The sequence below is a fragment of the Marmota flaviventris genome, chromosome 14, assembly GCF_047511675.1.
Source record: "Marmota flaviventris isolate mMarFla1 chromosome 14, mMarFla1.hap1, whole genome shotgun sequence".
NCBI lineage: Eukaryota > Metazoa > Chordata > Mammalia > Rodentia > Sciuridae > Marmota > Marmota flaviventris.
In genome coordinates this window covers 17,604,363-17,618,502 of record NC_092511.1, presented here as the reverse complement: position 1 = coordinate 17,618,502, position 14,140 = coordinate 17,604,363, and the positions used below count along the sequence as shown (strand labels likewise).

General features: G+C 51.7%; 1 protein-coding gene across 1 annotated transcript in view; it reads right to left on the bottom strand.

Moving 5' to 3' along the window:
• Klhl29 (kelch like family member 29) overlaps positions 1–14,140 on the bottom strand; it is a 280,907-nt gene that overhangs the window by 102,865 nt on the left and 163,902 nt on the right. The window lies entirely within an intron of this gene.

Here is a 14,140-nt window from a genome sequence, read left to right as displayed (position 1 = left end):
GGAATCTGATGTCCTTCCATCACCTCTGCCCTTCACCATGGGCCCAAAGCAGGGCGGGGAGGTGCCACCATGAGAAAAATGGTCTCCTACAATCTGCTATCCCAGGGGACCCTGGATCTCCTGTATCTTAGGGAGAGTGAAAGGCCTGGGCACCTACTGAACCCAGAATTCATGTTCACTCTCAGGACATGACCCTCGGCTCTCCCAGGTAGAAAAGAGTGGAGAAACCCACCCACGTCCCCAGCGATTGCAAGGACTCTTCACATTTGAATCTGACACCAGACACCACCGAACAGTCAGTAGCCCCCAAGACAGTCACCCTGATGAGAGCATGTTCCTCCCACCTAGGACTGCTGCCCCCTCCTCAGATATCAGTCTTGTAACTAGCTTGCGTTTGACCGTCTCCAGCCCTGGACTCCAGGAGCGTGGGCAGCACCCCTCCTGCCAGAAAGCTCTAGTCCAGTCCAGTTCTACGAGGTGCTGAGTGTCCTTCCTTCTCCGGCTTGCTCATATTTCTGTGTGAGCTCATGGTAGACACAGAGACAAAGTCTCCCAGTGCTAGGGTGGAGGACAGCAGAGCCCCGAGAAGACCAGCCGAGTAGTCCAGAAAACAGTCTTCACCTACAAAACTGGGCGCGGGGTGTAGTTCAGCAGTAGGGCGTGATCTTGAGGCCCTGGGTTCAGTCTCCACTACCCCAGCCCAACCAAACCCTCCAGAGCCGAATGGTGAGAACCTTCCTAACAAAGACTTTCAGGTCAAGAGCAGAGTTCCCGGACCAGCAGGCCAGTGTGAACATGGAGGAATGAACGAGTAGATCGGATGGACTTGGGTTTTTCATTGGCTGTGTGTGTGTGTGTGTGTGTGTGGGGTGTACAGGAATGACACTGGTTTGGGACATGGGGTCTGTGACAGCACACGCAGGAAGACTGAGAAGTGACAGGCCACGTGAGAGGTGAAGGGAGTCAGGTGCCCACAGCAGACAGAGTTTGGTGCAGGAAATGGCTGTTGTAAGGGTTGGGAGTCCAGAGAGGGACAGGATGTGAGGGCTGTGAATGGAGTCCTGGCTCAGTCCTCGCCCCCTTCAGTCTACACGGAAAGCCTGGGACATCCTGTGATGTTCTGGACAGTGGTATGATCTGAGTGTGCCCTACAACTCCCATGTTGAAACCTAAACAAGGTGAGGGGATTACGAGGGGTGGGGCTTGAGGTGGTTAGGTCACAGGGAAGAGGCCCTGGGTGGGATCAGGGCCTTTATAAAAGAGGCCTGAAGGACCCTGTTTGACCCTTCTGGCCTCTGCCATGTGAGGACAGAGTGAGAAGGGGCCGTGCTGGAAGCAGAGAGTAGCCCTCACCAGACACTGAATCCACCACGGCCTGATCTGGGACTTCCCAGGCTCCAGAACTGTGAGCAGTAAGCTTATGCCATTTATAAGTGACCCCAGCCTAAGGCATTTTGTTACAGCAGCAGGAATAGACTAAGACCTCCAGATATCCATGTAGCTCCCTATCACCTCTTCAAGTCTTTGCTCAAACATCACCTAAGCACTTTGCTTGAAATCCCAACACACCCTCCTTCCACTCTCTCTCCTTTATCTCTCAGGCCCCTCTCCCCATTTGACCTTTACTTATTTATTATCTGTCTCCACCCATTAGCAGGTAGGCTCCATAAAGTCAGTGAGATTTGTTTTGATTCCCTCTTCCTTTAGTATCTAGCACACAGTAGGTTCTAAATAAATATATAGTGAATGAATGAATAAATGAGTGGCCTCACCTCCGTCTCTGCAGAATAAGGACAATTCAGTTTGCTGCTAACTCAGGGCATATCTTTCTACCTGGCAGGCCCGGGCCATCAAAATCACTGGGTCCTAGAAAGGTTATCTGGGGCCTTGAACAACTTCAGACACGGCCCCTGAAATCTAGGGGCTGCAGCCTCCCCGTGGGTGGGGATCTCAGACACAGTTGGCCACCCAGAGCTCTCGCATAGATCTGGAGAGGGATGCAGAGTCTGGGCAGCCCGCCTGGAGTGTGGATGGAATTTATGGCACCAAAGAGTCTCTGAGTTTTAAGGTCTTGAATAGCAACCCACGGACTTTGGCGAGGGCAGATGCAAAAAAACTCCCCAAAACAACAACAACAACAAAAACCCCAAAGTCAAACCCAAGCCTTCAGGAAACAATCTGGGGAGAGCTGGAGGTGGGGCATGAAATGGACAAAACACATGGGCCACAGCCTGAAGAAACAGCGTGGACAAGGGCCAGCCCAACCAGACAGGTCGGTTCAGAATGCTGCTTGAGAAGAAGCAGAAACTGCAGAATGTGGGCTTTCTTCGAGGCTACACCCCTTGCTGGTCCCAGGGCAAGGAAAATATAGAGGATAGAAGAGAAAGGGCCACAAGGAGTAGAAAGGAGCCGGGCCAGTCGTGCAGTTAGCCCTGCCTTAGGTGCTATGGCTTGGACATGCTCCTGCCCCCTCGGGGTTTCTGGTTTGTTCATAAAGGAGGGGTTTCAACAGGCAGACTCTCTTTAGAAGGGCTGGCTGGGCTTTCCCTGGTTGCCAGCTGCATGACTTTGTAGGCTGTCATCAAATGGCAGGAACCAGGATGGATGTTGATTGTTGTTCAGTGCACAGCTTAGATAGCTGAATGTGGCAACCTCACTTCTCCTTCCTTTATAGACATCATCACTCCCTTAAGAGCTGTTGAGTCTTAAATTTGGGAAGGGCCCTCAGAAAATTATTCTGGGTAATTGGGGAGCTGGATTTGGTTTCTAGACTGTGTAACATCTAGAAGGCTGCTTGGCTTGGCCCATCTTTGCTCATTCAAAGTTTCCTCCGAGGCAAAGAGGAAAAGACTCCTTCTCTGCAGGTCCCAAATGTGCCTTCTGTCTGCTGACCCTTGTGCTATGACAGGAGTTCTTCCCTGGGGTCCTGGGGCCAGGGCTTTGCTCCCACTGAAAAGGTTCCTGCCAATGATACCACCACATTTCCCATCTCCATGGCAGTATGCAGCAGGGCAGAGCTGGTGGATAGGTGTGTGGGGTTCCAGAGTAACCCTGGACCCCAAGGCCCCAGCTCCAGGGACTGCCTGATAGGCGCAGGCCGGCTCTTCCACCTGGACCTTTCGGGCTGCCCTATTAATAGACCGGCTGCAAGGCTGCCTCTTCCCGAGTTTCCATTTCACTTGCACTAGATCTGGCTGTCCCTGTGGGGACAGCTTCCTTGCAAAACAAACAGCAGAATCAATATTTCCTTCGCCAGGGGAGGTATAGGGTCTGCAGACAGCAGGCCAGGCCCTCCTCCACTCCGGCTGGCCAGGCCCACGCCCAGGAAAGGGGCACAGAGGTCACGGGGGCCTTCCAGGCCTCCACCCGGCAATTTGATTATATGAGACCAGCAGACCTTCACTGTGCACCTTCAACACGTCAGAGCCGGCAGGCGGCAGGAGAGAAGGAGGGATAGGATGCTTCGTGGGCCTCGGGGAAAACACGTGTAGCCAGCGACAGACGAAAACCCGGGGCTGCAGGATGATGTGTAGGTGGGACAGTCGGGGTGAGGCCGAGGGCCAGAGGCTGAGAATGTGGATCTCCAGGCACAACCCTCTCGTTCACCAGGCCTGGCCGGCGTTCCCAGTGAGGGGCATCCCCACCCAGGGCCTGGTGCGGGCTCCTGGCCAGCACAATTTTTCTTTGCTTCTTCTCTGGTCTCCAATCCACCTGGCAGTCCAGCCTGGAACAAGCTCAGCCTTAAGCCTCAGTGCAGAAAAAGTCCCGGGGGAGCTAGTTAAAAATGCAAATCCAGGCTGCAGCCCTGGAGACTGGGAATCAATAAGCCCTGGTGAGAGAGGCCATGTCTGGGAACCTGCTTGTGAGGCAAGCACCTTAGGGGCTTAGGAAGCAGGAGTTCCCTGACCACAGGCTAAGAAGCATGACTCTGGATGTGGGTCCCTGGGGCAGAGGCCAGGACAGCCCAGAAGAACTACTGTCTTGGTGTGAAGGGAAAAAAACCACACACAGAAAGGAAAAGGCTCCTCTGTATCTGCAGTGTGTGTCTCCAAGGCCCAGGTCCCACGGGGAGGCCAGGGCAGGCCCAGGGAGGTGGGAGGCACCGTGGGAACTGAGGGGGATGAGGAGGTGTCTGTTGCCAGCTCCCAAGTTGGGGGGGGTGGGTCCTTTCCCACTGGGCAAAGGAGAAGTCAGGGCCTCATTCAGCCGCTTACCAATTCTGCCTCCTTCCTGAAGTCCACTTGGTATTCACAGTTACCCCAGGTTAGCGGTGGCGGGCCACAGGGAGCAGATCCTGCCACCGCCTACGGGGCACATAAGGGAATCCTCAGAACATTCTAGAGGTGCATGGGCAAGCCCAAAGTGCACAGCGGGGACCAGGCCTTCCGGAACTGCAGTGGTCACTGCGGCATTGGTGGGATGGCTGGGCCACCAGGGGATGCGGAGGACAGAGGGTGGGTGGGAGCCCATTTTAGACAACCTCCCACAGAGAAATCCAATAAAGACGTGTAACGCAGGCTGTTCCTTCTGGAGCCCCCGAATTGTCAGTCACTGGAAACAAAACCACTTTCCCTGCGCACGCGTCAGGATTCCGGCAGGAGCAGGGATAAGGACTCGGCTGACTTTAGACCCCGAACACGGAGCAGCTTAGCCGGCATGTTTTAGGATAATAAAGGAATCTAATGGAGAAGTGGCTCTTCCCTCCCCCAGAGCTCCGATTAAACCCTGGAACATGGGTGGCACGTACACCGTGGAGGACACAGCACAGTTAGAATTCTGCCAGCAAACATTCTAAAATATTCATGAAACATGGGACCAGGCCTGACTGTTAACACTGTAATGGTTCCCTCCAATGGAGTGACAAATGGGCGCCAAGCACTGTCATCTGTCCCTTTGATCTTTCCAGGTCCCGCCAGGGAGCAGGAGGCGGGGCGGGGAGGCTGCAGGGGGGGGCCTGGGGCTGCGTTCCTCCGGTGGCTTCTGTCTCCATGTAAGAGGGCGCGAGAACGCGAATCTGTTCAGACTCTAAGGCAGAATCATTGATTCTCCAAGTCTTCCTCCATCAAAAGTGATTAGTGGGGGGCCCGGGGGTGGGGTGGGGGGAGTCCATTCCGCCCCGCTAACCGGCTTTGTGAACGCAGCATTGTTACGTACACAAATCTCTACAAACGGCCCTGGCAGAAAGCAAAAAAAGGTCTAAAAAAATAGTAAATTGGCCTTCAAAAGAAAAATAAGGAGGAAAAGAATAAAATGAACTCCTGGCATCCTCGGTGAGCAGTGTCCTCGGAGCTCCTCCACGTGCCGAGAAGAAGGCACGGGGCAAAAATTGCTGCAATTTAACCGGGCGTCTAATTAAAAGGAGGAACTCGAAAGGCCTTTTCTTCCTGCTCTGGGTTTTGCTTCTTTCTGTGCAGGGATCAAAAGTACGGCAGTGTGAGGACGGAGCTACCCCCCAAAACAACAAGAAGTAGCGTAGCTGTTACTGATTCAGTGGCTTTTGTACCCTTCTGCGGGACAGCTGTGGCCGAGGCTTGCTGGGTGACAGCTGCTGTGGTAGGCGCTGGGGTCACAGAGACGCTGGCAGTGCTGGGTCCACAGAGGCTCAGAAAACTAAGCCCAGCGTCCTGGGTGCTGAGAGAGAGGACCACCTCTTGGGCGAAGGCTGCGGGACACCGAGGGGACAGATATCCCAAGCACAGGGTGCTTTTCTCTCCCACCACATTGACAAAATGGACATCCACTTATCCTTTTAAAAAGCCATGCTTTTAAGGACTTGGAGGATAGGGAGTGACTGCTTAATGGGTACAGAATTTCCTTTGGGGGTGACGAAATGTTCTGGAACTGGGTAGTGGTGACGGTCGCACAATCTCATGAATGTTCTAAAATGCACTAAACTGTACGTTTAAAACAGTGCATTTTATGTGAAGTACAGTCTACCACAATTCTTTTCTTTTTTTTTTTAGTGAGAGTTTCCTCAACATCAAGGGTTCTACAACATTTCTTGAGCCCTGGGTGGGGGTCCCCTAGAGGTAAGCCTTCCTGGAGGCTGGCCGCCCACTTGGATTCTGCATGGTCCTGGCTCCCCGATGAACTTCAATTGGAGACAAAGTCCATCAGGCCACATTCCAGCTGTCCCCTCCAAAGGTCACCAGGAATGGCTCGAAACAGCCTATTCCCCCGGGCTTTGCCTGGTCTAATATTAAACTCTTTCCTGTGGCAGAGCCACTGAAATGCCACCCCTTCTTGCTATTGCTTTGAAGTTCATTTCTGACAGGGTGGCTGGTGGGCTTGGCATTGTCTCCTTCCTGTCACCCCTCGAAGCCTCCCGAAACCTTCCTCTTGCTTCCAGTTACATATGGGTCCCTCTTCTTGGTGAGGGAGTTCACCAAGCCAAAAATCTGGGGAGGCTGGCAGGGGTAGGGGCGGGGGTGGGGAGACTGGAAAGCAGAAAGGGAGGAGGTGGAAATAGAAAGAGCTTTCCCAGGATCGGGCAGAGACCCAAAGCCCGATCCCTCCCTTGGATTTGAACTTAGCCACCCAGGCTTGAACTCCTCATCTGAGCCTCCCCCTTCCTGGGACTGTGCGAATGTTTAGCTTCACCTCTGCGCAGCCGTGCAGCCGGCCGTCCATCTGTTAACATGCTGGCCAGACCGGGGCTTGGTGGCACAGAAGTGACCCAGAAGTAGGTATAATCCTCTCTTCTAAATGTGCTTAATACCATCGATAATCTTGTCACATAAATCTCCCGGTTAGCAGTGAGCTGCAGCTATCACCGCCAGACTCCAAGAATCTTTCAGTAACGGATTCCACCTCCTGTCATCTCTCTCCTTTCTTATACCGATTTCAGCTGCCATGTTGCAGAACTCTCGGGAGAACCGCCCTGACCTCCACAGGTCGCCTCCCCAAGCAGCCACTTGCCTGTTAGAAGGATCCAGCCCGTTCCTTCTTTCCTCCCTTTAGTCTCCGCTGAGGGCTTGCTCAGCGTCCTCTGGGCGTGTGTCCCCCTCAACGTGGCTTCCTTGATGGGGCCTGGTACCACAGACAACGTCTGCTGCTTAATCTCCTTGTTTCCCAGGCTGAGTGTAACTTTAGACCAAAGCTGCTGCCTTCTGACTTTGCTCCTCTTGGTGATCCCTGCCACCCTGCCTCTGTGCTCAGAGTAAACCTGAGGACGCCCTCTAGCATGGCCAGTTTAGGGTGACAATGTAGCCAAAGGCCACATGGGGCTCAAACTGTTCACATATTCCTCCAAAGAAATGAAATCCAAGTGGTTAAATCATTTCCAGGATGTAAATGACCAGCATGATCTTGGGCAGGGCCAGTGCTTTCCAAGTGTAGCTGTCCCTACACCCTGTGTTCCTACATTCTAAACCCCAGAGGGCAAACCCGGGAGGGGGTGTCTTTCTCCAGGGGAACGGTACACAGCGTTGCTACCAGTCCTCGAGAGCTCAAAGAGTAAATATCCTTTGAGCAGTGCTGAGGCCTGCCCCAGAATGGGGCTGGGCTGCAGCAGCAGCAGCTGGGTAAACAAGTGGGCTGCAGGCTAATTTCATGCCCAGCCTCCAGGGAGCGCTGGGGAAAAACAGCGCAGACCTGGAAGGCCGACAGAGTCGGCCTGGGATCCCTGGGCTTCTGAAATAGGCTCCAAGGCCCTGCTGACATTTGGGTACAGTTTCCTGTTGGCGGGTGTGTGGGTGTGCTGAGGCCTTGTGCCCGCAGAGGAGGCCCTGCCCTGGACCACAGGAGTTGTTCTGGTAACTCTGAAATGACCTGCTGCAAATGAGCCCGCCAAGCACAGTCCTGGAGGAGGAAGAGTGACCGAGTCCATAGATGGGACACATCTTCCCTCTTTCAGCTCCAATGAGACAGAGAAGAGCACAGATGGCAGCCAAGATAATTTTCTTCTGAATGAATGACGGTGAGAAGAGGGGCGGGGCCAGTGCAGAGAGCTTTTGTTGGGCCTGTGTGGTGTTTTGATTTAAGGAATTTCTTGAGATATGAAAAATTGTGGTATATATGAGAAATAAGAACCGTAATGTGAAAAAAGTACATGTATAAAGATATGAATTGGCATGAACATACTTTATATATAAAGCTATGAAAAATTGTGCTCTATATGTGTAATAAGAATTGTAATGCATTCTGCTGTCATGTATTTAAAAATATAAAATCAATTAAAAAAAAAAAAGAAATTTCCTTCCTGGTTCTTAGAGTTCCCTTGAGGGTCTTCTTTGAGGGGAAAAACCAGTAGAGAACATCCTCCTCATCTTCTTCCTCCAGCAAAACAAGAGGACCACAGTGGGCTCCCTTTAAATGAGGGCGTGTGGAGGGTCTCTGCGGTCGCCAAGCATGGAGATGATGCCCCTTCGTGTTCTGAGGGGACAGGTGTGCCCCCGTGACCAGAGGTACAAAACCAAGGTGTTGTCCAGGTGGCGTTTCTCCAAAGTCCCTTTGGAACAATCCTCCCCTGCCTCTGGCAGCTTCTGGTGCCACTCTCTCCTTGGCTTATGGCACCACCCAGTCCCTGACTCTTCACGTGTACTCTTCTCTGTGTGTCTATGGAACTCTGTCACCTTTCTCTAATAAAGACCCTCACCCCACCCTAGGCCCCATCCCAACTCAGGACAATTTCATCTCCAGCGTTATCTTAATTATATCTATCAAGACCCTATTTCCAAAGGAGGTCATATTTAGAGATCCCAGGTGGATGTATATGGCCAGGGTGGGGTTTGTATGTGTGTGTGGGGGGCGAGTTACTATTATCCTACCACATGGAGAGTACCCCCAGAGTAAAACCCTGCCGCCTCATTGACTGGAATGTGCAATGGTTTCGATGTGAAGTGTCACCCAAAAGCTCATGTGTGTAGACAATGCAAGACGGTTTAGAGGTGAAATGATTGGGTTATGAGAGCTTTACCCTAATCAGTGCACTGATCCGATGACAGGGATTAACAGGGTGAGACTGTAGGCAGGTGGGGTGTGGCTGGAGGAGGCCGGTCACTGGGCTGTGCCTTTGGGGGTATACATTCTGTCCCTGGTGAGTCAAGCCTAGTCTCTCTCTGCTTCCTGGTGGCTATTCTGCACCTTCTGCCCTGATGTTCTGCCTCACCTCAGACATAAAGCAAAACAATTGTCATCTGAGTAATAAGTAAAAACCAAGAGCTCTGGAACTGTGAGCCCCAAGTAAACTTTTCCTCCTCTAAAATTGTTCTTGGGTCTTTTGGTCCCAGCAGTGAAAAATTTAACTAAAACAGAATGTTTCAAAGAAGAGTGATTCCTGTGGAAGTGGCCTATTCTAAAACATAGCTTGAATTCCTACCTGGGGGGCATGGGGGAGCTGGGAAACCTCCCAAGTTCCTGGGCCAGTCAAGGGCGGGGTTGGAGCACAGAGCCTAGACCATCCATTGTGCCTTCAGTCTACAGACCAGGTGACTGGCATCCTGATTCCCCCGTGAGGCAGGAAATGCAGGCCAATCCTCAAAGCACCCCCTCTTCCCCTTCACGCCATCTCCCTGAGCTATAGGGACCTTGGGCCCTCTCACCACCACCCCACTCCTGGCAAAGTGCTGGAGCTTAGAAATGTTAAATAACAATAATAATAATAACACATCTGAACGTGACGCTTTAATAGGCCATCTGTCATTTTCCTACTTTATTTCTGAGCTTTTAAGAACGGTGCCCTTCCTGCACAAAACATCAGGGTGCATTTGTATTAAAAAATGAAACTAATTAAAATGTTTGAAAACCATAAACCACCCCACCATAAAACAGCGGCAGCCCTATTTTTCCAGTCTAAAAAGATTTTTCTTCCTTGTTTTGTGGCCTGCTCCGACCGGCAAGCTCCTGGCGAAGGAGGCACTGGAGGCAGAGGCTGGAGCAAGTGAGCTCCCGCTGAGCGAGGCTCTGGTTCCTTTGCCCTGGCCTGGCACCAGGGCAGCAGCCAGAGGGCTGGAGGAGGCTGGAGGAGGCTGGAGGAGGGTGAAGGACACGCTTCCCTGAAGGTAATCAGGACTCAACCTACTTAGGAGCATTTTAAAGTTGGAGCTCAGAAGGCAAGTACTGGCGCTAGGAAGCAGCCCCACGGGTCTGCTGGCACCACAGCGCAGCCCTACACGTGTGGGCCCAGCATGAGGCACATGCACAGTCACTGCCCAGGTCTGGGTGTGTATCCTTCATCATCAACAGGGTCACAGAATCGCAACCCAAACCAGAGGGGACTTTCTAAATCAACAAAGTATGAATATTCGTTGAATGACTAAATAAAAGAGAACCCAGACTCTGCAAGGTGGTGGAGAGAGGGGTGTGCGCAGGGTGGTGGGGACTAGAAGGAAGGACCAACCATGCGCCCTAAAAGGCCAGAGCTGATGCTGGCAGGGCCACAATGCAGGAGGTGTCTGACACCCGGGGAAGAAACCAGAGTTGTCATTGCTCAAATGCTTATGCCTTCTGTTTTCTAAGATATGAGTCCACATCAAAACTTGTATTTCATATACTGTTGCCACCAACACCAGAGCTTATTGAGCTCTTACTGTTTGCCCAATACTGCACTAGATTCCAACCCCCCCCAGATTTCCTTAATTCATATTTAACTCCCGTGAGATAGTATTGTTGCTGTCCCCATTTTACAGATAAGGAAAATGAAGCCACAGAATGCCAAGGATGTAAACCCCAGGTGCCTGTTTTGAAGGCCTGTGTTCTTTCCAAGCCATGTTCTGCCTTGCACAGTACCCCAGGGCCACACACCTGCTCCAGCTGGACTCACCTGTGTCAGACTGGGTGTGGCCAGAATGCAGGACAAGAGGGGGCGGGAGGGCAGAAGTGAGAGATAAGGTCCGTGGAGGTGGGATCACCAAGGGCCTTGAGTCACTCCATCTTCAGGGCAAATATGGAATGACCTATATGTTTATTTTTTAAAATAATTGTTTTGAAGTCAGAGAGTGAGCAGATTGTTGGGTGTGGGGGGGAAACCTGGGCAGGGAGGCTGTCTCTGTTCCTAGGTGAGATACAATGGGGGCCTGGACTGTGGCAGAAGGAGAAATGGAGGGAAAAAGGATTGACTCCAGAAACACCTGCAGGTGGACCTTGGATACAGACGGGCCGTGAGGAGGATGTGAGGGAGAGGGAAGAGTCCAGGTGGGCGGCATCTTCTGGTGGGCACAGCTGGTGGCCTGGCCCCTGAGCCGGGCATGCAGGGTGAGCAGCAGGTTTGGGGCTGAGGCTACAGAGCTTGGTTCTGGCCTTTCGCATTGCAAGCGCCCGGCGGATATATAAGGGCAGACGTCCAGGGAAGAGAATTGGGAGCTAGAGGCGTGGACTTGGAAGGAATGATTCTGAGTTCAGATCTCATTTCCTGCCACTTAGGAGCTAGAGTTTGAGCGACCTTCTCCAAAGTACACGGGGACTCACTTTCCTCATGTGTAAATGGGGACAATGTCGGCTCACCACATGGAGTTGTTGAAAGAACTCAGACAAAATGTGTAAAGCTCTTGGCACAGTGCCTGGTCCTCCATAAATGGTTTACAAAACAAAACAAGAAAAGGACAATAAAAACACAACTATAACCACAGCCGCCAATAAACAGAATGTGGGTCGGAGCCCAGGACTATTCAGGGCTTGGGCTCTGGGTTTGGGATCGAGAGATGGAGTAGGTGATTTCTCATTTCATGCAAGCGTAGCTAGTGCTTTGCAAAACGCCTTACTTTGGGATTCCTTTAATCAGTGAGGTGCTACATGCATTTCAATATACATCTAATTTGTTTGTAGACAGTTGACTACTGTCACTGAGATGCCACATGGAGAACAAGAGGCAGCCACAGAGCTGCTCTGAAATGAGAATACACCACCGTGGCAAAGCGGATTGTGATTTTCAACAGCGCACAGCTAGTTTTTAGTGGATTTCCATGACTACACCTTCTACCCACAATTCAATTTGATAATTCAACACATATTTACTGAACATATAACAGGCAAGTGTGAGGTGCTAGCAGTTTAAAACCTAAGAAGACAAGGTCTTTTGTCTCAAGGACCACATTCCAGGGAGAAGACAGACAAGTAGAGAGAAGAAGGCCACGCGATGAAGGTCATGGTCAAAGTAATAGCAGATCACGCTCCCGGAGTACATCCTAGATGTCACGTGTCACTGTAAGTGCTTTGCATTGTTAATTCATCTAATCTCCTCCATGACTCAATGAAATACATGGCATTATTATCCCATTTTATAGAAGAGGGGGTAAGTAACTTGGTAGAGATCACACAGCTAGAAAGTGGAAGAGTCAGAATTAAATCTGATTAGTCTGGGCTCCTAGTCCCATCACTGCGCTGGCAAAGGAGTGTGCTAAGTACTCCTGAGTCTGGTGTGCACTCAGTACCCAGCTGGGATGGGTTAATGTGGCCGACTAGCCGACTGATGGTTTCACCCTGCATGTGAAGAAACTTCTGCCTGCCTCTCCAACCCCAGTGGCCTCTTGTCTTGTCGCCCTCAGGCATGCCATAGGACAGAAGTCAATGGGAAATCCTGAACAGACACAGCCAAGTGACAAGGGAGAAGCGTGCCAATTACCAATGACCAGTTCCTTCAGAGCGGTCCCTGAAGTTGGCCCTGGTCACAGGAGCATTTCTTCAGCTTGCAGAGTCCTTAGAGGGGCAGGGTCAGATATGGAGGGGATTCTGAACGGTCAAAGCCAGAGACAGGAGGTGGGTTGCCCTGTTCTGCCTGAACCTGCAGGATGGGCGGTTACTCAGTGCTTCTTCCCCTGCTTTCCTTTCAGATTTTCCTTGCGGGCAGCCATTCCTTTGCTCCAAGCCGAGTTCTTGAATTTGTAACAGGAGACAGGACCTGGCTCCAGCCAGGAAACTCTGTTTGTCTTTTGCAGGGGCCATGTGGTGACGACAGTGTCTGCACTACAGGAAGGAACCACAGCAGGCCATCCTGCGAATCCTCCATCCTGCAGCCTAGAGGAGCTCAACACCCAGCACCAGGTGACAGAGCCCTTCAGGACAGGACATTAGGGCTGAGAAGCCCAGCTGAAGCTGAGTGTCATCTAGCCAGGGCTCTTGTGCCAGGGACAGGCTGCTGTGCTTGATCCTGGGTTTGCTGGTGCTCAAGTCTTTGCCCCCCAGGGGATCAGAGGTGAGTGGTGCAAGCAATGCTGGGAAGGCTGCTGCCACCCAGTGGTGCCACCAGAGCCTGCCTGGGCTCCAGCTGTGAAGTGAGGTTCCAGGGGTGGGAGGTGAGGGACACAGAATAGCTAGACTTGGGAAGGTTTTGCAAGAAAATCACAGTCTAGTGTTGATGTGGCAGTTACTGATTTCGGCAGGAGGAAGCATAATGCTTGTGGAGCCTCCAGACCTGCCAGGTGCGGACCTTCCCCTGGCCACGTCAGGTCTACAGGGCCCATGAGTCTGGTGAGCGGACTGCTGCAATCTCAAAAATGGATAATCCCAAACCCTGAGCACCAGCTTCTTCCTCAATTATTTACAAGGAACACGATGTGGTACAAAGAAATCTAATTCATAATGTCTCTTTAATGCCTTTGTAACACAATATTCACAATATTCCCTTCTAATCTCAGCAGATGACAAGTTGCCACTATTGAATTCCCATTAATATGAATTATTGGTACAATATATTTTGCCCAATATCATCTCCTCAGCCTAATATTGTGAGGGGATAAAATCACACCCTCAGCATATTTCTGATGGAAGAGGTAGTGGTGGCACAGGAGTGGGTCCTCTGCCAGGTGCTCCTGACTGGGGTCAGGGGTCCTAGGGTGGTGGGCAGGATCCCTGGACCACAGTGTGTCTTCCTCCATTGCTTTCTCAGAATCTGACCGGACTCCAAAGCAAAGGCAGTCTCCAGCCCAAACTAGGCAGGCCTCATCCCCCACATTTCCAGCATCACCCTGAAGAGGTCCCAAGCCCAACTCCAGAGCTAGACAGCCCTTTGCTGGATGTCGTGTCACCTCCTGGGGATTATATGAGGATGAAGTGGGTTAGCAGGTAAAAATACTTAGAACTGGGGCTGCCTCTTGCTGAGCATTCAGTAAGCACTAGTTTCAGTGATGACGAGAGCCATGATGCTGGTGGCAAACCCGCAGACATCTAGGGTCCTGGCTGGATGGCAGTCCTAACTTGTTGGCTA